Here is a 24,281-nt window from a genome sequence, read left to right as displayed (position 1 = left end):
TGTCTTCGCTAAAAGCAGCTTGAACAAATACAAAATACAGTGTTTTTTAATGATATAACTCTCCTTCATGAAGACCATTTATTATATATGATACTCCTTTCAGATTTAAATAACATGGAAAACAAAGAGGGAACTAAACGGAGATGAAAGACCCCTTCAATTTTTGATTGTTTTCTATCATCAAGTCAGTTTATCACTTATGTACAATTTACCTAACACATTTAGTTTCTAAGGCAAATAATTATTGAGCACTTATTATAAATATTCCAGATACTGTGCTAAGAACTTTGGTAAAATAATGTTTTAATTGAATAATACACCCTGGGAACTGAAGACAAATAGCAGAATCAGAGAAAACGGTCTGGAATAAGACTCTCTTGCTATCAGTTCTGGGAGCGGAGACAAGCTGACAGCACCTCTGTCTCAGAGTTTACCAAGGTTGCTCAATTGCTTTCTTGCAGGTGGCCTATGCCCTGGTGTTCAATATTATCCTAGCATAAAAAACCGTGCTGAGGCCAGAGGGAGTTTTAACAGCAAGGTTTCAATGTGGTTAATATATGATTTCTGCTTTTGAAACATACCCTATTCCTAGACTACTTTCTTAGGTTTTAAACCTAGCTGGAGACTTACTAAAATTTATTATGAGGTAAAATACTATACTGAGTTGTAAGAGAAGATGAAGTTGAATATGTACTTCTTATTCACCAAGAATTCAAAACACTGCAATATTACAAAACAGTGTTTTAATTCAAAATTCAGGTGATGAGCATTTCACTTCCTATAATAATGCTTGATAACAAAAGGATAAAAAATTTAATTGCACATGAAAAATAAAGGAATCAATCAAAGCCTAGAGGAAAATTCAGTTAATAGGACTAAACTGAGAATTGTATAAAGACTTAATCTTTTTTATCTCCTAAAATAAATATCCTTTCCCTAAACTTATACAAATACATAATTAAAATAGCAGTAACTATTACAATGATTCAAGTTATAGTGAGCATTCCTGACTTATTTATTCTAAAATATAGCATGCAAAGAACCAATTATAGGATATTCCAAATTTTTAAAATGAAATAATTACATCTACCTTACAGAAAAATATCCTATGATTGACCTTGACAGAAATAAGTCAATATTTTCTATGCTTGTTTCAGTGTTGACATCAAGGACTGGCAAGGTATAAATTTTTATTTGAAAAATTCCTCTCAAAAATCCTGCTTTGTTTTTTATAGTAACTTGGGACTGTAACTACCTACCCCAACTATAGGTTCACAATTATTACAAATAGGTATGAATTCAACGCGAGAGATATTGGCAGTCACTGGTTGTGAAAAGCAAGATTTCAAAGGCAATAATTAGGAGATACAGTTTAGGTTTTTCTAAAGATATGATGGAACATTATGAACTGGAACTTTTTAGATTGAATACTATTAAATTGCCATATGAAACACATGTTTTTAAGCTTAATGCACAACAAAGATACAGGTTAGTTACCTAGCTAAACTCTGTGTGATTATATATTATAACTTATTTTAATGATTCATTTTACCCTAATTTTTGGTGAGAACGGAAACATGTTTTAGTGAGGAAAATTTGAGTAGAAGACCACATTTCAGTTGTGAGGCAAAACAAACAACACCCCCCAAAACATCAAATCATAAACGTATGGATGTACATACATTTACATGGTGATTTTATTTCCTCAGAAAATCTACCCTGAGCATTTCTGATTATATAAATAAAAGTGATGGGCAGGGGTGTATGGAAGCATTTGGGAGGGAGAGGAGGTATTTTCTTTGCCTCTTCACCCCTTATGCCTACTAACTCCACCGTGGTGCAAGATCTACAACGCTAGAAAATAACAGGGTATCTTTTCACTCAGTAGCAAGTATAAAATAGATTTTTTAAAAAGTGTGTAAGTCAGAAGCTACCTTTAATGTTTTGTGATCTCAGTAATACTGTTATTGTCCTACTCAACAGTGAAAAACTGAATGCATTTTCTCTAAGATCAGGAACAAGACAAGGATGCCCTCTATCACTACTTTTATTCAATAGAATATTGGAAGTCCTAACTAGAACAATAAGGCAAGAAAAAAAAGGCATCCAAATTGGAAAACAAGTAAAACAGTCACTATGTGCAGATGACATGATATATATATTCCCAAAGTTTCCACTAAAAAACCCCTAAAAAACAAAATCAGTAAAGATACAGGATACAAAATCAATATACAGAGATGTGTGGTATTTCTTCTATATACTAACAACTATCATAAAGAGAAATTAAGAAAGTAATCTCATTCACAATTGCACCAAAAAGAATGAAATACCTACAAATAAGTTTAATGAGGGTGGTAAAAGACCTGTACACTGAAAACTATAAGATGCTGATGAAAAAAAAATGATGATACAAACAAATAGAAAGATATTCTGTGTTCATGGACTGGAAGAATTAATAATGTTAAAATGTCCATGCTCTCCAAAGCAATCTACAAATTTAATGCAATCCCTATCAAAATTCCAATGGCATTTTCCATAGAAATAGAACAAATAATTCTAAAATTTGTATGGAACCACTAAAAATCCTGAATAGCCAGGACAGTCTTTAGAAAGAATAACAAAGCTAGAGGTATCATACTCCCATATTTCAAACTATACTACAAAGCTATATAGTAATTAAAACAGTATTTGGGACAAAAATAGACACACAGATCAACTGAATGGAACTGAGAGCCCAGAAAAAGACCTACATATATACAAGCAATTAATTTATGGTAAAGAAGTCAAGAAGATACATAGGAGAAAGGACAGTTGTTTCAACAAATGGTGCTGACTAAACTGGACAGCAACATGCAAAAGGATGAAACTAGACCAGTAACTTAAAACCATACACAAAGTGCATTAAAGATTTGAATGTAGACCTGTAACCATAAAATCCCTAAAATAAAACATAGGCAAGTAGGCTCCCAAGGCACTAAGACACTGGTCTTAGTGATGTGTTTCTGGGTCTGACTCCAAAGGCATGGGGAACAAAAGCAAAAAAAAAAAAAAAAACAAAAAAAAACAAATGGAACTACATCATACTAAAAAATTTTTGCATGGCAAAAGAAACCATCATCAAAACAAAAAGGCCACCTACTCAATGGGGAGAGATATTTACATATATCTGATAAGGGATTAATATCCAAAGTATAGAAAGAATTCATACAACCCAACAGTTAAAAAAATCTGATTAAAAAAAGAGCAGAGGATCTAAATAGACATTTTTCCAAAGAAGATACACAGACGGCCAATAGGCACATGAAAAAATGTTTACCAGTGCTAATTACTAGGGAAATGCAAATAAAAACCACAACAAAATATCACCTCACACCTGTCAGAATGAGTATTATCAAAAAGGCAAGAAATAACTATTGAAGAGGAAGTGGAGTGAGAGGGAACCCTCATGCACTGTTGGTGGAAACATAAACTGGTGCAGCTGCTAGGAAAACAGCATGAAGGTATTTTTTAAAAAGAATTAAGAATAGATTTACCATATATATCTAGCTGTTCCATTTTTGAGTATTTATCTAAAGAATACAAAAACACTAACGTGAAAACATACATACATCCTTATCTTCATTGTCACATTACTTACAATAGTTCCAATAAACATCTTAGAGCATGTCTCCCAGTGCACCCAACACATAGGTCAGAGGGTGTAACATATTTTAAATAAATTAGGTACTGTCAAATTACTCTGAAAGGTAGTTGTACCACTCATAATCTAAGAAAGGGGAACACGACTCTGTCTCTCTCTTTGAAATACACATATATCTGCTTATATTATAAAACAAACAATGGAAAAATACATCATAGAATCAATTAAAAAGTTACTTATACTGGGCGAGAAAGAACAGGATTCAGGGAAGAGAGATAAAAACTAAACTTTTTAAAGTATATGTTCTTTTGTGTATTTGACTATTGAGCCATGAAAATAATTTACAAAATTATATGCTTATTTAAAGAAAGCAAGTCTTAAGCATGAAAATAAAAGAAATGAACCTAAAGATTTCTGTCCAGTTGGTAGTGTAACCACACAGAAATAAATATCATCAGTAGCTTTAAAGTATAATAATTCATACATCCTTAGTGGGCATATTCAAAAGATAAAATCATTGAAAAACAAACAAAACAAACTTTAGCTGTTTATAGTAATATTATTGATGTTGAGGTGATTATTCTGAAACTGTCTTTATATGTGGTGAGTGAAAGCAAACAAATTACTATGTAATATTCTGATTATATTATCTCCAGGGTTTTCAGAGCTAGGATTCTTGCAGTGGGAAAAAAAAAAAAACACCTCTCTTTTATCTTTATCTCCTAAGTCAAAACTCTGTAGTTTTGAATTTGAATTGAAAATATAAAAATGAAATCATGACATATTTTGTCATAACTAAGCAACTAACCAGTGAGTTGAGTACATTTTCTAGTTCTGTCCATTGAAAAGGTCTAGAAATTATAACTAGACCTATATCAATCAACATTCATAATGCTTAATCTGTAGTCTTCAGATACCAGAGCTCTGTGGAGAAATAGCTGATTCCATGTCGGGGGCAGAAAATGTTCACAGTGGACATGGATATACTTTGTCAAATCAGATATCAAAAAGCTACTGCGCCAACTATTAGAGTCATATCAAAATGACTTATAGACAAATTTGAAGAGTCTCCTACTAGCAAAAGATGAGATAGTGTGGCTAGTAATAAAAATGGCAACTACACAAGAAAAAACACATCAAGTATATTTAAATACATGTTCAAAATATTATTAAATACACCAAAGACAAAATCCAGTTGGTGATCTTTGGAAAATTCTTGGGATCCAACTCATTGTTTTAAAAATTGATAAAGAGAAAGAATCAAGCATATGCCCTGCCTTTCCTCAATGAACTGTACATCTTAGTAACCAAATAATAAATTAGAAGTTTCTTCTTATAAAGCTATACCAGCTACTGAATGAAGAAGGAATGATAGAATTAGGTATGATTATTTTGCAGCCCTTTATGAATTAATGGTCCTAAGCATTTATTATCAACAGCCACTAACAATATCAAGAAACAAGAAAACTTTATGAGTGAGCAAAAGAGCACCGTAGGCAGCTCAAAGTTTCCATTCCACACCCCCACCCCAAAACATTTAAAAATAAGCAGGAACTGTCAGAAATGACTTTATCAGAAATCAAAAACAATCAAATGTTTACAGCAACAAAGTGAATACCGGATCAAGAAAAAGGTCACTTAGAAATATTAGGAAAGCTTTGTGGCATTGTTTTCTTGTGTTTGCCCCACTCGTCCCCAGCAGGGTAGCATTCTTGAAGAAGGCAACCTGCATTCCTAGCATGGGACCCTGGTCCAAGATTTTGGAGGGAGCAGAGCAGATGTTTTTCACAAATTATTGTGTAGATCTTTCCTAACCTGTGTGAGGTTTTCTAAAGGACTGAGACAAGACTCCTGTCTCTGTTTCTCCTAATCTGGAACTCACTAAGGCTGGAAAAGCAGTTGGTGTTACTGGAAAACATTAGAAGGTAGACAGACAACCCCCAGATACCTGGGGCATAAGGTTACATTGAGATGTAAACTGCCTAAAGCCAGAGAAGAAAAACCAGGGACAAACTTTTATTAGGAAATTGGTACATTCAAAATCATTCTTGTGTCTTGGGAAATTCAGAAATTCAGAAAGCCAAGTACAAACTCAGGATAAGACGCATACACAGAAAAGACCTAAGATCTTACGATTTTCACCTTGGGCTGATTCCTAGGCTTGGTGTAAGTCTAGCTAAGTGTTGAAGGTGAGCCCGAAAATAGAGCCAATCTGGAAATACTGGAATGGGTAGTATCTCAGTTTTTAGTACCTGTTATTCAAAGAAATGCATGTCAAAAAATAGCTTAATACATGCTAAGTAAAAGACCTTTCAGGGATTACACACAAAAAGAAATAGCCCCAAAAAATTTGAGGAAAAGTCACTAGACCATATCAATGTACAATTTACAATCCCACCAAAAGCACACAAAATTTCTTTTTCTACAACATAGAAAGTATCTTCTGTTACCACAATGGAATGAACCTAGAAGCTAATAATTGAAGGAAAACTGGAGAATTCACAAATATGTGGAAATTAAACAATACCCTCGTGTGTGCCACCCACTATTATGGCTTTAACCCCTGACTTGAAAATGAGCAGTAGTTGCATAGTAAACCTGCATCAAATGTGGACTTCTTTAAACAACACACTCTTAAGTAACTAATAGGTCAAAGAAGAAATCACAAGGGAAATTATAAAATACCTTGAATGAAAACAAAAATACGACATAAACCTTATAGAATGCAGTGAAAATAGCTACCAGAGGTAAAATTTTGGCTGAAATGGTAATATTAAAAAAGAAGAGCTTAATTTCAACTAACATTATACTTTGAGGAATGAGAAAAACAGAAAGCTAAACTCAAGGAAGGAAATAATTATGCTTAAACCAGATATAAATGAAATGGAGAATGGAAAAACAACAGATAGAATCTATGAAATAAAAAAAAATTCATCCTTTTAAAGATCAATAGAATTGATCTTTACCTATACTAACCTCCTAAAAAGAAAGAAAACACAAATAACTAACATCAGAAATGGAAGTAAGATTCATTACAGAAATAGGATTATAATAGAACACTATGAACAGTCATATGCCTATAAATTAGATAACCCAGACGAGACAGAGAAATTCCTAGAAATAAATTACCTAAACTCACTCAAAAAGAAATAGAAAATCTCCACATATCTGTAACCAGAGATTGAATGAGTACTTAAAAATCTCTCAACAAAGAGAAATCTAACATCAGATGGCTTCAGTGGTGAATTCTATCAAATATTTAAAGAATTAACACCAATACATCTCAAAAATCTTCCAAAAAATAGCAGATGAAAAATCATTTCCAAGCTCATTTTATGAGGCCAGTATTACCCTGATACCACTAGAAAAGAAAATGACAGACCAATGCATCTTATTAATATAGATGCATAAATACTCAACAGAATACTAGCAAACCAATTACAGTAACTTTTTAAAAAGAGTATACACCAAGACTGTGTGGGATTTATCCAAGAAATGTAAGGGTAATTCAAGAGAAAAGATCAGTAAACACATAATACATTGTATCAATAGAATGAAGAAAATACCACAGAATCATTTTATTTGATCCAAAAAAGGTATCCAAGAGCCTGAGCTGGAAGACACATGGGAGAGGAGCATTCCCTAGCTGAACAGACTTCCTGTCCCAGGACAGGTTAAATTAACAGAAACCAGGAAGGTTTCTGGTAAGTTCCAGAAAGATAAACAGTCCAGAAAGGAGGAATAAGGTAACAGCAGAATAGGAAGACCCTAGACATGTCTTATCCCATGAACACAAATAGAGAACTATAAAATCATCCTAAATACTGGAGAAATGAACCTGAAGAATGATAGAATAAACTCCACAACTCCACAACTAAAAGGAGAGAAGAGGCTACATCAAAGATGGAACAGGAGCCCATAACTGGCTTTTCTAACACAGAGAAAAAGGCAGAGACTGTGACAAAAATGACAATATGGAGGAATTTATATTCCAAATGAAAGAACAAGATGAAGCCACAGCCAAAGATCTCAGCAAAGCAGAAAGAAGTAACATGCCTGATGGAAGATTTAAAGCAACAACAATAAGGATACTCACTGGGCTTGAGAAGAGAATAGAAGACACCAGTGAGACCCTTGCCAAGGCGATAAATGAGTTAAAAAGAATCAGTCAGAGATAAAGAATGAAATAAATGAGATTGGAAACAGGCTTGATGCAACAGTAGAATGGAAGAAGCAGAGGAACAAATGAGTGACCTAGAAAACAAAATAATGGAAAATAATGAAGCTGAACAAAAGAGAGAAAAAAGAATCATGTAAAAAGAGAATAGACTTAAGGATAACATTTGTATTATAGGAGTCCCACAAGATGAAGAGAGAGAAAAGGGGGGAAATTTTACTTCAATAAGTAATAGCTGGAAATTTTCCTAATCTGGAGAAAGAAACAGACATCTAGATCCAGGAAGCACAGAGAACACCCATCAAAATAAACAAAAGCAGACCAATACCAAGACACTGTAGTTAAACTAGCAAAAAACAGTGATGAAGAAAAACATCTTAAGAGCAGCAAGACGAAAGAAGCCCCTTAATCCACAAGGAAAATCCATAAAGTTAGCTGGTGATTTCTTAATAGTAACTTGACAAGCCAGAAGGTATTGGCATGATATATTCAAAATGCTGAATGGGAAAAATATGCAGCCAAGAGCACTTTATCCAGCAAAGATGAATTTAAGGAGAGAAAAAATTTCCCAAAGAGTCAAAAACTAAAGGAGTTCATGACCACCAAACCAACCCTGCAAGAATATTAAAGGGGACCAAATAAATCTTTGAGTGGGAAGGAAAGACCAAAAGTGACAAGAAAGGAAGAGAAAATATCTCCAGAAACAACAACAAAACAAGTAATAAAATGGCACTAAATACATATCTATCAATAATTAGTCTTAATGTAAATGGACTGAACACGTCAATAAAAAGACAAAGGGTGCCAAAATGCATAAAAAACAAAACCCATCTATATGCTGTCTACAAGAGACTCATTTTATACCTAAAGACACCAGCAGATTCAAAGTGAGAATGGAGAAACATGCAAAGCTTCTTTTATTAAACACTAGTAAACATCATACAGTAGTACACTAAAAAAATTATTCACCATGATCAAATGGGACTTATTCCTGGGTTACAAGTATGGTTCAATACACAAACCAAAGTGACATATCACATTAATAAAAGAAAGTATAAGAACAATATGATCCTTTCAATAGGTGTAGATAAAGCGTATGACAAAGTACAATATCCATTTATGACAAAAATTCTCTGCAAAGTAGGTCTGGGGGAACATACCTCAACATAATCAAGGCCATATGTATAAAAACCCACAGCTAACATCATCCTCAATGTGAAAAAACTGGAAGCTTTTCCTCTATCATTAGGAATAAGACAGGATATACACTCACTGTTATTGAACATGGTGCTGGAAGTCATAGCCTCAGCAATCAGACAACAAAATGCAAAAAAAGGCATTCAAATTGGCAAGGAAGAAGTCAAACTTCCACTATTTGCAGATGACACGATAAACTATATAGAAATCCAAAAATACTCAACCAAAAAACTGCTAGAACTGACACATGAATTCAATAAAGTTGCAGGATACAAAATCAACATACAGAAACCTGTTTCATTTCCATACACCAATAATGAAGCAGCAGAAAGAGAAATTAAGGAAAATAATCCCATTTCCTTTGCACCGAAAACAATAAACTACCTAGGAGTAAACCTAACCAAAGAGGTAAAGGACCTGTACTCTGAAAACTACAAAACATTGATTAAAGAAATTGAAGATGACACAAATGGAAAGACATTCCATGCACATGCATTAAAAGAACAAATATTATTAACATGTCTATACTACCCAAAGCAATCTACTTATTTAATGCAATCCCTATCAAAATGCCAATGACATTTTTCATAGAGCTAGAACAATCATAAAATTTGTATGGAACCACAAAAGATCCATAATAGTCAAAGCAATCTTGAAAAAGAAAAGCAAAGCTAGAGGCATCATAATTCCAGACTTCAAGTTATATTACAAAGCTGTACTAATAAAAAAATATGCTGGTACCAGCACAAAAAGAGACACATAGATCAACAGAACAGAAGACCCAGATATGAACCCATAACTATATGGTCAATTAATTTTTGACAAGGTAGGAAAAAATATCCAATGGGAAAAAGACAGTCTCTTCAACAAATGGTGTTGGGAAAACTGGACAGCAACATGCACAAGAATAAACCTAAACCAGTTTATTATACTATTAAAAAATTAAAATGTATGAAAGACCTAAATAAATGTGAGGCAGGAAACCATCAAAGTCCTAGAGGAGAAAACAGGCAGTAACCTCTTCGACATCATCTGTAGAAACTTCTTTCTAAAGAAGTCTCCTGAGCCAAGGGAAACAAAAGCATAAATAAACTATTGGGACCTCATCAAAATAAAAAGCCTCTGCACAGCAAAGGAAACAACCAACAAAACTAAAAGGCAACCTATTGAATGGGAGGAGAAGGTATTTGCAAATGACATATCTGATAAAGGCTTAGTATCCAAAATACACATAGAACTTATACAACTAAATGAATTATCCAATTAAAAACGAGCAGAAGACATGAATAGAAATTTTTCCAAAGAAGACATACAGATGACCAACAGACCCATGAAAAGATGCTCAACAACACTCATTATTAGGAAATGAGAAATCAAAACTAGAATGAGATACAACTTCACACCTGTCAGAATGGCTAAAATCAACACAAGAAAACAACAGGTGTTGCCAAGGATGTGGAGAAAAAGGAACCCTATAGCACTGTTAGTGGGATTTCAAACTGGTGCTGCCATGCTGGAAAACGATACAGTTTCCTAAAAAAGCTAAAAGATAGAACTTCCCTATGATCAAACAATTGCACTACTATGCATTTACCCAGAGAATACAAAAACATTAATTCAAAGGGATACATGCACTCCAATCTTTAGAGTGAATTAGCTATGATATCCAAATTATGGCAACAGCTGAAGTGTCCATTGGCTGATAAATGCACAAGATGTGGTGTATATATATATGCTGTATATATGTGTGTACATATATATATGTATATATATATATCTCATTGCTATACACACACACAATGAAGTATTACTCAGCCATTAAAAAGAATGAAGTCTTGCCATTTGAAATGACATGGATGGAGCTAGAAAGTATTTTGATAAGCAAAGTAAGTCAGTTGGAGAAATATAAATATCACATGATTTCATTCATATGTGGAATTTAAGAAACAAACAAGTAATGGGGGAAAAAAAGAAAGAGGCAAACCAAGAAAAGACTCAACTATAGAGAACAAAGTGATGGTTACCAGAGGGGAATGGGGGAGTGGGTGAAATAAGTGATGGGGATTAAGACATACATGTGTTGTAATGAGCACCAGGTATTGTATGGAAGTGTTGAATCATTATATTGTACACCTGAAAGTAATATTACACTGCATGTTAACTAATTGGAATTTAAGCAAAAACTGTAAAAAACGCATCTTACAAAATCCAACAATCATTCATAACAAAAGAACTCAGAAAACTAGGAGCAGACAGAATTTTCCTTAATATGAAAATGGGCATTTACAAAAATGGCAGAGCTAACAGAATACTCAATGATAAATTACTGAAAGCTTTCCCCCTAAAGATGAGAAACAAGACAGGGATGTCCGATTTCACCAATGCTATTCACCATTGTACTGGAAGTTTTAGGCAAAGCAATTAGATATGAAAAGGAAATAACATAAATCTAAATTGGAGAGGAAGAAATAAAATGACCTCTGTATGCATTAGCCATAATCCCTTGTAGAGAAAATCTGCAAGAATCTAGAGGAAGGCAACTAGAGCTAATAAACCAAATCATCCTATTTCCAGGTTACAAAATCAACACACACCAGTTGGGTGAGTTTCTGTAAACCAACAATAAACAATCTGAATAGGAAATTAAGAAAGCAATTCCAATTTTTAAAAATTTTTAACTTTTATTTATTTTGAGAGAGACAGAGACAGAACACCAGCAGGGGAGGGGCAGAGAGAGAGGGAGACACAGAATCCAAAGCAGACTCCAGGCTCCAAGCTGTCAGCATAGTGCATGACATGGGCTCAAATTCATAAACTGTGAGATCATGACCTGAGCTGAAGTCCAAGGCTTAATTGACTAAGTCACCCAGGTGCCTTAAGCAATTCCAATTATAATAGAAACAAAAAGAATATAGAAGTACATTCAAGAAAGGAGGTAAAAGAGTTGTGTACTACAAACTAAAAAACATTGCTGAAATAAAGCATACCTAAATAAACAGAAAGATATCACAAGTTAATGGACTAGAAAACTTAATATTATTAAGTTATCAATACTATATGAAGTCTTCTACATAATTAACGCAATCCCTATCAAAATTGCAAAAACTTATTTTGCAGAAATGGTAAAACCTGATACTCAAATTCATATGAATTACAAGGAGTCCTGAATGCTAACGCAATCTTGACTAAAAAGAACAAAGTTGAAGGACTCATACATCCCAATTTCAAAACTCAATACAAAGTTACAGTAATCAAAATAGTGTGCTACTGGGGCGCCTGGGTGGCTCAGTCGGTTAAGTGACTGACTTCAGCTCAGGTCATGATCTCATGATTTGTGGGTTCAAGCCCCACATTGGGCTCTGTGCTGACAGCTCAGAGCCTGGAGCCTGCTTCAGATTCTGTGTCTCCCTCTCTCTCTGTCCCTTCCCCACTCATGCTCTGTTTCTCTCTGTCTCAATAATAAATAAACATAAAAAAATTTTAAAAATTGTGTGCTACTGGCATAGGGACATTTAGACCAATGGAACAGAACTGAGAGTTCAGAAATAAATACATGCATCTATGGCCATTTGATTTTCAACAGGAATACCAACTCAATTTAGTAGGGAAAGAATTGTCTTTTCAACAATTGATACTGTGAGAACTGAATTTCCACATACCAAAGAATAAAGTTGGACCCCTGTATGCTGCCCTATTTAGCAACCTATTTAGGTTACATTCTTATATTTAAGACCAACAACCTAAATATATGAGCTAAAAATCATAAAACATAAGTAAACAGGAAAGAATCTTCACGATCATGGACTTGGCAATGGAATATTAGGTATGACACCAAAATCATGAGATTGAAAGAAATATTTAACAAAGTATTGATAAAGTATGTAAAGAAAAAGAAAAAAACCCTCATAAATTGTAGCTCATTAAAATAAGAATAAACCACGAAGGATGTATTTTACTTTGCTAATGAGTTTGGACTTTATTTAACAAATGGGAAGCTAGTAAAATGTTTTAGGCAAGAAATATGAACTGGTTAGTGTTTTGAAGATTGCTTTGATGTCAGTGTGGAGAATAGATTTAAATGTCTCTTCTTATAATTACTGAAGTCTAGGAATTTTCATCCCATCAATATTTTATGGTTTCATTGCTAAGCAAATTTTGATATTGTTGGGAGCTGCCAGAAGTTCGAAGATCAACCGCCTGCAGGCAGGGCAGTGTCGGCCCCTCAGGCGCTGTGCTAAAAACTTTAGTTTGGTTTCTCCTTTACCCTGGCCTTAATCTCTTGACCCTGTTTCCTAGCAACCGAGTTGCCTGTTTCCCACCTTGAACCCTGTATAAGGAGTGGGTATTTTCTCAATAAACGGGGGCTTGATCAGAAACTTTGTCTTGCCTCCATTCTCTGTGCCCCCTGTCCCCATTTCTCACTCCCTCCTTCAGGAACCTGTGACGATCAACCGACCTGCTGGCCGGGACGGAACAGACATGATATGTGCGAAAAAAGTTTTGTGCATTATAGGACATTATCAGGGAAGTAAAAGAAAACCTATAAAATAGAAGAAAACATTTGAAAATCATGTATCTGATGGAGACTGAATATCCAGAATAAAAAATTCCCCAAACTGAACAACAAAAAGGCAAACAACTCAATTAAAAACAATCAAGGGGGGTGTCTGGGTGACTCAGTTTGTTAAGCATCCTACTCTTTTTTTTAAAAATAGTTTATTGTCAAATTGGTTTCCATACAACACCCCGTGCTCTTCCCCATAAGTGCCCACCATCAACACCACCTCTTTTCCCCCCTCCCTCTTCCCCTTCAACCCTCAGTTCATTTTTAGCATTCAATAGTCTCTCAAGTTTTGCGTCCCTCTCTCTCCCCAACTCTCTTTCCCTCTTCCTCTCCCCCTGGTCCTCCATTAGGTTTCTCCTGTTTTCCTGTTAGACCTATAGCATTCTACTCTTGATTTCGGCTCAGGTCATGCATGATTTCACAGTTCATGAGATTGAGCCCTGCGTCAGGCTCCGTGTGGACAATGTGAAGCCTGCTTGGGATTCTCTCTTCTCTCCCTGCACCTTCCCTGCTTGTGTGCATGCTCTCTCTCTCTCTCTCGCTCTCTCTCTCTCTCTCTCTCTCTCTCTCTCTCTCTCCTCGCCCCCTCTTTCTCTTTTCCTCTCCTCTCTCCCTCCTGCTAAGTTAAGAAAAAAAAGCAAAATAAGTCAATGCATAACTCTTCAATGAAGTATACAAGTGCATAAAAAGCACATGAAAAGATGCTCAATATTATCAGTCATCATGGAAATACAAATCAAAATCATAATGATATTTCACTTCTCACTGACCAGGATGGCTACAATAAAAAATAAGAAAAAAATAAAAAAAGTTCTGGCAAGGATACGAAGAAGTTAGAACCCTCACACATTTATGGTGGGCATGTAAAATGCTGTAGCTGCTATGGAAAATAGTTTGGCACATCCTCAAAATTTAAACAAAAAAACCCCCTATCATATGATCCAGTATTTCTACTTCTAGGTGTATACTCAAGAGAATTGAAAATAGGGATGCAAATACCTGCTGACCAATGTTCATAGCAGCAATATCCACAATAGTTTAAAGGTGGAAACAACTCAAGTGTCCATCAATGGATAAGTGGTTGAAGAAAATGTATATATTCACATATATATACATGTGTATATGTGAATAGTATTTAGCCACATAAAGGAATGAAGTTCTAGTACACACTACAATATGAACAAATCTTGAAAACATGCTCAGTGAAATAAGCTAGACACAAAGAACAAATATTGTATGATTCCAACCTATGTATTTACCCAAAATAGGCATATTCACAGAGTAAGTAGATTAAAGGTTATGAAGGGCTGGGGGAGAGGAAAATAGGGGTTACTGCTTAATGGGTATAGAGTATTTGGGGTGATGAAAAAGCTTTGGAAATGGATAGTGATGGTTGCACAACATTGTGAATATATTTTAGGCCATTAAATTGTACATCTAAAAATGGTTAAAATGGCAAAATTTGCTATATATATTTACCGCAAACACAATATTTACCATAATAAAAATATTTAAATATTTTTCTTTAAATATTTGGTAGAATTTGCCAGTGAGTATTTAAAATATTTACATGAGCCTCCTGATGCAAGAAAATAGCACCTATGAAGTAGTCATGACCCCAACAAATTACACCCAACTTTAACCAACTCTCTAGATCCAACTATCAAGTTTCAGAAAATAAATAAGAACTAGCACCTTAAGATTATAAGCATGATACCAACTGGTGATTAACTAGTTGGTACCTAACCTTCTAATTTCTGTGTAAGTCTAATTACATGAAATAGAAGTGGGGGTTTTGATTTTTTACTTTGCTTTTCTGGTTGGAGTATCATTGTAACTACTGTATTGTAAATGACGGAAAATAATTGCATATGTTAAAAAAATAAATTGTATAAAAAATAAATAAATAAAATAAATAAAATCATTATGACCAACATAAAAAAAAAGATTATAAGCATGAAATTGGCAACACTTAGACTGTGGGAAAGTGTACAGAAAAATGACCTGGTAACTTTAACAAATATATTTTACTGAAAAGCAAAATAGATAGAGAGGAAGCTACAGATTAAGAATCTGTATGAGATTTATCAGTCATTTCCAATAGGAGGGTCTTATTTGGATCCTAATTTAAATAAATGAAAAAAATCTCTTTGGGATTCTCTCTCTCTCCTTTTGCCCTTACCTTCTTGCATGTGTACTCTCTCAAATAACCTTAAAAGAAAGAAATTACTGCCAATATTTCTAGGTATAATAATATTATGGTTATATTAAAATAGTCCTTATCTTTTAGAGATATATACTGGAATTTATACAGATGAAGTGCTATAATATCTGTTTCCAAATAATGTGGGATGAATAGGTATAAGAACAGGTGAAACAAGATTGGTCTAGAGTTGATAACTATTGGGAACTGGGTGATGAATAACACTGGTATATTATCCATGTGCTTTCTTGGATGAGAAATGAGAATTTCCTTCATACTGTATTTTCCCCTATCAATTTATTATGAAAAATTCCAAGTATATGACAAAATTAAAAGAATCTTACAAGAACACTATATATTTGCTACACTTAGATTCTCCCATTTTAATGCATGAGCTATGTCCATCTCTATCCACCTATTAATCCATCTTATTTGTATTCTTTTCAAATAAAGACTTCTGTTTCCTTTTTGATAAAAAGTTTCAGCATGCATATTACCCAGTTTAATATTTGTTTAAAATATTATAATATAAAATATACAAAGAAATACACAAATATCAGTTATGTGCACTTGACAGATGTATGTACTTTAAGTAACCAAAAACCCCTCTGAAGATATAAAGCACTGCTATCACCCAGAATTTTCTTTCTGCCCTTTCCTAGTCAATCACTATATATCAGTCCAAACTCCATACTAAGGCAACTACTGTTCTGACTTTTCCACCATAGATTACTTTTTCTTGTTCTGAATCTTAATATAAATGAATTCATACAGAATGTACTCTTTTGTGTAATATTTCTCTCTTCATAATATTTTAGAGTTTTGTCTATTTTGTTTTGTATATTAGCAGTTCATTGTCTTGGATACCAGTCCTTAGTCAGATATATTATCTTGAGAATATTTTCTCTCCATCTGCAGCTAGTCTATAGATTTCTTTCAGTTTCCAGTTTTTAATATTTTAAATGTTTATTTATTTATTTTGAGAAAGACAGCAAATGTGTGTGAGTGAGGGGAGGGGCAGAGTAAGAGGGAGAGAGAATCCCAAACAGGCTTTGAACTATCAGCATGGAGCCTGACGCAAGGCTCACACTCACAAACTGTGAGATCATGACCTGAGGCAAAATCAAGAGTCAGATGCTCAACTGACTGAACCACCAAAGCACCCCATTTTTTAATATATTTAAATAAAATTTATATATACTTAAGGTTTACAACATAATGATATTATATTCATATTACTACAGTTAAATGAATTAATGTATCATTCCTCACATACATGATGGGCATCTGAAATCTACCTTAGTGTATTTCCAGTATTAAATATAGTATCAACTATAGTTATCATGCTGTACATTAGATCTTTAGACTTATTCATCCTCCATAACTACAAATTTGACTGACATCTCCCCATTTCTCCCACTTCCCTGTCCCTGGTAACCACCATTCTACTCTGCCTGTATGAGTCTGACCTTTTTAGATTGTATACACAGGTGAGATTACGCAGTATTTGTCTTAACCATGTGTTTCTGATGCTTTGCCATCTGGGGCTTTGGTGAACCTGGACAGACTGCTCCTCCCTGGGCTAGCCAATTCTCAGACACAGAGACAATTTGCCTTGGACCTTTCATATGAACCATCTTAGAGCCCACAGCCCAATCACCGTTATAAGGCTTCTCATACTTTGAGCCACTAATTCCCCTACCCTAATGACCTTAGGGAGGGACCAGACAACTAGGGTCAGCCCTTATATCCCAGAGCCTGCTGAAATTATTTAAACTAGTCAATCATAAATCTGCTTATCTGCCTTGCTTGTTTGTTTCCACAGAAACAACAACAAAGGCTTGTGCTGGAGCCTGGGTGGCTCAGTCGGCTGAACATCAGAAACTTTTTATTTCAGCTCAAGTCATGGTCCCAGGGTTGTGGGATTGAGCCCTATGTCAGGCTCTGTGCTGAGCATGGAACCTGCTTAAGATATTCTCTCTCTCTACCCTTCTTCCCCTCCCTCACACTCTATCTCTCTAAAATTAAAAAAAAAATGTCTCATACCATGTTTTCCTGTCATTCACTCTACCTCCTGACTGACCCGGTGCTTTCCATGGCATGGTGTGTCCCCTCCTCGGGGGATCTGTGAATATAATAACTATCTTTTCAATGGCAATTATATCCTGATATGATGGACTTGCCATACCTAAATAATATTAAAACCTATTATTTTAAAATGAGTGTTTGTTATACCATTCTGTTCACTTCTGTATATATGTGAAATTTTTCATAATAAAAATGTAATCTCTCTTTTAGTTGATGACATTGCTGCTTTGAGCTGAACTGTTACCACGAAATTTGTATTTTGAATCCTTAACTCCCTCACTACCTTAGAATATGACTATATAAAGAAAATAAGGACTTTATAGTGGCCCTTGAGTTAAAATGAAGCTGTTAATGTGGGCCCTAATCTAATCTGACTGGTATCCTTATAAGAAAATGTGGGTATATGGAGAGACACCGGGGATGTGTATGCACAGAAGGACAATCAGGTGAGGACACACCACAAAAAGATGGCCATCTGAAACTATGGGGTGAGGTCCAAAGAGAAGCCAAAATTGTTGACATATAGATCTTGGACTGTAGCCTTCAGAACTGTGAAAAAAAATAAATTTCTTTTGTTTAAGCTATCCAGTTTGTGGTCTTTTATGGCAGCCCTGGCAAACTAACACAACTGCCTACCCAAACTAGAATACTGAATCTGTCAAATGAAGACAAGGGGTAGGTAAATGAGGCATCCCTGAAGTCATTTCCCTAGCCTCTTTTAATCAATATCCAGATATGTTTGATTGTATTTTCAAATTTTTCTCTCATCTCTTCCCTTAATCTTTTTCCTTCTTACCACTGCTCTATCCCTGGCCTTTATCCTCATTCACTGGTTTCTTTCGCTCTAGAGTTGTTTTCCTTAAACCTATCCCTTCCAGAGGCATCGGCGTTACCTATTAAAATACAAAACAAATCATGCCATACTGCTGCTTAATGTTTTCTAAAATCTCTCCCTTAATGACTAGAAAATAAATTTCAAGTTTCTTTATATGGCATATTCGGTCCTCCATTAATGTCGATCTTTAAAATTTCTTCAGCCAATAGACTACTCCCTGCCTTACACTTTATACTCTAGTAACACTACAACAATTGGTGATTCCTTGAGATTTCCATGAAAAGTCTTATCTTTGTACCTGTGCCAAAACCGTTTTAGGCTTATATGCACTGGGCTAATTTGACAAAACTTTATTCATCTTTTAAGAGTTAGTTCAGGTATTGCCTGTATGCTCTAGTATTTTAAACTTACCTTTTACTTTTACTAGACAGAAAAACTGGAAAAATACATAGAATACCATAGTAAATGCCAGTATATCCAAAACCCAGAATTCACATTTTCAGATTTATATTTTGCCATCTTTGCTTCAAATATTGTCTTGTATTTTACTGTAGAAGTTTTAAAACATCAACAGTAGGTAGGAGAGTACAACGAACCCCCATGTGTCTACCATCCAGTTTTAACATTTATCACCACATGGCCACCTTTATTTCATGTATTTTCTATACTACTCCTAACCCTACTGTTCTATTTTAAAGCAAATCTTTGAGATATCATTTTACCCATAAATAATTCAATGTGTATCTTTAAAGGACTTCTTAAAACAAAAAAAACATGATAACATACTATTAGTCATGATAATTTTAAAGTATTATCAAATATTGTGGTCAAATTTTTCCGTGGTCTCATAAATTATTTGAATTTGGTTTCCTCACATCAGGATGCTTCAGATAAAATATGAATAAAATAATAAAATAAGCAGAGCACTGAAGATGAGTTTTAAATCTCCTTTTTTTACTCTCCTGGTCACATTCTCTTCTCTCCTCCCCTAGAAACAACTAATATCATTAATTAGCTATGTAACTTTCCATTCCAGAATAGATTCATATATATGTATCTATGAACAATTAACAGTTTGGCTTTGGATGTTCTTAGAAATGTTTCAAATTAACTAATTTGACAACAAACTATTAAGAAAAGGAAAATATGAATGCTATAAAAATGTTTCAAATTAAATTATAACACTCTCTTATAGTTTTAAAAAAGTTATAAGTTTTATACTCTTTCATTAATACAACTGTTCATTTGTAGTTTTCTTTTTTATTCTTGGTCACTATTGCTAGATGCTTCCCTATTGTGTAAATCTCTTAAAAGAACCAACTTTAGGTTCTACTATTCTCTTTTTTGTTTTATATTTCACTAACTTGTTTTTAATTTTATTTTCATATTTTATTGACTCTAGAATGCTATAGGGGTGCCTGGCTGGCTCAGTCAGTAGAACATGTGTCTCTTGATATTGGGATTTGAATTTGAGCTCCATACTGGGTATGGATACTACTTAAAAATAAAATATTTAAACATACAATACCATAAAATGCAGCAAAATTTAAAACATGCCATTAGTTCATATGCCACTAAAATAATACATTGCAAATTAAATAATTATTTTTAACTCTTTTTGGAATGTGCATCCCAATATCAGAGATATTAAAATATACAAATATGGGTCTCTTGGAATCATATACAAAATTTCCATCTATTTAGTTTGGGTTTGCTTTTCTCCATTAGATTATTTTTTAAAAACATTTGTTTATTTATTTAAATTCAAGTTAGTTAACATACCATTAGATTCCTTTAAACATATTGAGACTTGTTTTATGGCCACAGTATGGTTTTTCTTGGTTAATGTTCTATGTGTACCTGAAAGAATATGTATTCTGTCATTATTAGGTAGAGTGTTCTAGAAATATTACATCAAGTTAGTTTATAGTGTTATATATTTTTACTGATTTACTGTCTAGTTTTTCCTATCAGTTGTTGGGAAAGGGATGTTACAGTCCTTATACATAATTGTGGATATGTCTGTTTCTCCACTCAATGTATCAGTTGTCATTTACTTAGAAACTTTACTGTAAGGTACCTACACAGTTAGGATTGGCATGTTTTCCTTGACAACTGTAAATAGTATCATATTCTTCTTTACTCCTTGCTCTGAAATCTACTTTGATAAGTATAGCCACTCCTGCCTTCTTTTCATGCTGTGTATTTTTCATCTTTTTATATTGTGTCTTTATATTTAAAGTGGATTTCTTTTAGATAGTATGTAACTGGGTCTTACTTTTTCATCCAATATGATAATCTCCGCTTTTTAATTGGAGTGTTCATACGATTCACTTTAATGTAATTAACAATATGCTAAGGCTTAAATTTGTTATTTTGCTATTTTCTATTTGACAAATTTCTTCGTTATGTCCCTTTTTCTCTTATCCTGTCTTCACTTGGATTGAATATATTAAAACATAATTCCATTTAGCTCTACCATTGACTTATTAGGACTTCTCTTTTATAGTGGTTGCTATAGGATTTATAACATACAACTTTAACTTATTACATCCAGACGATGTTATGCTATTTCATGTACACAGTATAAGAACTTCATAACAGTATATCTCCATATCCCCTCTTGCCTTTGAGATCTTGCAGTCATACGTTTTACTTCTCTATAAACTATGAAGTTTACATTTTTATTATTTTTCACTGAAAACATTAAAATTGAGAATATATATTCAATATATATATTGAGATATATGAGATACATATATCTTTCTCAATATATATTGAATATATAGAGATATATATGAGATATATATCTCTATATATTCTCTATATATGTATTGAATATATATTCTCAATTTTAATGTTTAATATATATATTAAAGTTTATTTTGAGAGAAAAAGAGTGCATGCATGCACAGGAGAAGAGAGAGGGAGAGAGAAAATCTCAAGCAGGCTCTATAGAGCCTGATGTGGGGCTCAATCTCATGAACTGTGAGATCATGACCTGAGCTGAAATCAAGAGTCAGATGCTTCACCAACTGAGTCACCCAGGCACCGCAACTGTGTCTCTTATATGCAGCATATAACTAGATTAATTTTTAAAATTGATGCGTGGAAGTTTAACATGTTTTCATTTGTTGAAACTGTTGGTGTATTTGGAATTATTTCAGTTATATTATTTTTTAGTTTTTCTTAATCATGCTTTTTCTTTCCTTTTTCCCTTTATTTCTGCCTTCCACTGTCCTGATCAAATTTTCACAATTCCCCCTTTTTTCTGTGTTGCTTGAAAGTTATACCCCTATACCTATTCTTTCAGCATGCCCTTAAATTTTTAACTTTCATGTTTGAACTTACAAAGCCTATAGTTCATCAATCACTTCCTTTCTCCATAAAGAAACAATGACCTAACAATGCTTTAATTCTCATCTTCCCATCCATCTTATTTTAAATAGTATTTTAGTTTTACTTTGTTTCAAATCCCATGAAATTATTTACCACAGTTATTAATATTTATTGCCTGTTTTTTGTTATATTTACAAATATTTTGCCAAATTCTTTGATCATTTCTCCTTGCTTTTTGATATCTTTTTGTTTTATTTTAATAATTCTTTCATAACTCACTCATTGAGACAATATGAGTAATAACTCTCACAGTCTCTGAATATCTAAAAATATGTATTTCACCCTCAAAGTTTGTTTAGTTAGACATACAACTCTAGCTTGGAAAACATTTTCCTTCAACATTTTGAAGACATTTTCCATTATCTAAGGCATCTATTGTTGCTGGTAAGAAATCTTTCAGTCTAATTATATTCCTTTTGTGGATAAACATGTGTTTTATTTCTGGCAATTTAAGATTTTTCTAATGTTTTTATTTTTATATTTGAGAGAGATAGAGTGAGCAGGGGACGGGCAGAGAGAGAGAGACAGAGACAGAATGTGAAACAGGCTCCAGGCTCTGAGCTGTCAACATAGAGCCTGACACAGAGCTCAAAGTCACAAGTCATGAGATCATGAGATCATGACCTGAGCTGAAGTCAGATGCTTCACTGCTTAACTGATTGAGCCACCCAGGTGCCCCTCTTTCTGACAGATTTTAAGATATTTACTATCTGTCATGCAGTGCAGGTTCACTACAATGCATCTGCATATGAATTTAATTCTTCTGCTCAGGATTCACTGTGATCCTTCAATCTAAAGATTAATATATAATCCTTAATTTTGAAAATGTACCCCTTTAAATATTGCTTCTTCTTAATTATTTTGTCCTCCTAGAACTTTTATTAGGTATAAATTGACCTCACCCTATCCACCAAGTCTTACAACTTTTCTTTTACCTTGCCAATCTCTTTACCTATCTCTGGTGTGATTTCCTCTGTATCTATCTTCTAAATGTACTAATTCTCTCTTCATCTACATTTGCTTCCTCTTCAACCCATTGTAAATATATAACTTATGGTTTCTATTCACTCCTTTAACGTTTTAAACATGTATTTACTAGAAAGCCTCTTTTTGAATGGTTTAGTATTTCTAGTTCCCAGGCTGTAAAATTTTCCCACATATTACATCTGCCTCAATGGAGTTAATTTTCTTGGCAAATCTGTACTTTTAACCATGAATTTTCTGCAGAAACTTTCTATGGGAGTCCCAAATACCCTAAGTTATAAGATGCTTTCTTTGAGGCAGTTTCACATTTACCCTTGTCAAGACCTTAAGGGTTTCACTGATTGGAGACCAGGTATTACCATTACCTCCTAAGCTCAGTGTCCTTACCATTATAGTCCATTGAACTGTGACCACACCTCCATGATGCACAGGTCTAAGATCCCAATTTCTCTCAGGTGACTTTTTCCTAACTATTGTCCAGAGGATAAAGAAAGCTCCTTGAGGGGAGCAGGGCCGCCGCACAGCACGCAGCTCGGCCGCGCCGCAGCCTCCGGACCCTCGTCCGCCGCACGGAGCCCCACAGCTACGTGGACCAGGGGTGGAGCCAAGATGGCGGAGAGGAAGGGAGCTCTGTAAACTCCTTCCGCACCATTTTGTCTCTCAGGCGCTGCGCGCTTGAGAGACAAAGGGAAGAGACAGAGTCGGAACACGCTCATAGAACTGTCTCTGGAGAAGAGGTATAGAACGCTTGGCTGCGCTTGGAGACAGAAACCCACTCCATAGATAACTGCTGGGTAGCCCGGTAGCCGGAATCCCGAAATGGGGTGGCACAAGAGAAGGAATGGCCTCCAGCCCTAAGACATCTCAGCGGGGAATCAGAGGCGTCTGTGGCTGTGAGAAGCAGCTGCGCTGGGGAGGTGCGCTCCCTGGCGGGTAGCAGTCAGAGTGGCGACTGCGCCAGGTGCAAGCAATTCGTACTTGGTTTTGGGAACGGGACCACGGACCGCATTTCCACGGCACACCTCGCCCCCTGCACGGACTGAGCAAATCCCGGGTGCCCACAGGGAAAAAATAGGGCGCACACCGACGGGACCCCCAACAAAGAGTCGGTGGCAGGTGGAGGCCCGGGTGAGCGCTTAGACTGTAGGAGCTCCCAGCTCATTTCCAGCAGCGCACAGCATCTTGAGCAAAGCT

The 24,281-nt window shown here is 34.7% G+C and overlaps 1 protein-coding gene across 3 annotated transcripts in view; it reads right to left on the bottom strand.

Annotated features, from left to right (window-relative positions):
• RADX (RPA1 related single stranded DNA binding protein, X-linked) overlaps positions 1-24,281 on the bottom strand; it is a 77,560-nt gene that overhangs the window by 17,705 nt on the left and 35,574 nt on the right. The gene's annotated exons all lie outside the window — the stretch shown is intronic.

The sequence above is a fragment of the Suricata suricatta genome, chromosome X, assembly GCF_006229205.1.
Source record: "Suricata suricatta isolate VVHF042 chromosome X, meerkat_22Aug2017_6uvM2_HiC, whole genome shotgun sequence".
In the NCBI taxonomy this organism is placed as follows: domain Eukaryota; kingdom Metazoa; phylum Chordata; class Mammalia; order Carnivora; family Herpestidae; genus Suricata; species Suricata suricatta.
Note: the sequence above shows the minus strand (reverse complement) of the source record. Positions and strands in the feature narration are given on the sequence as shown.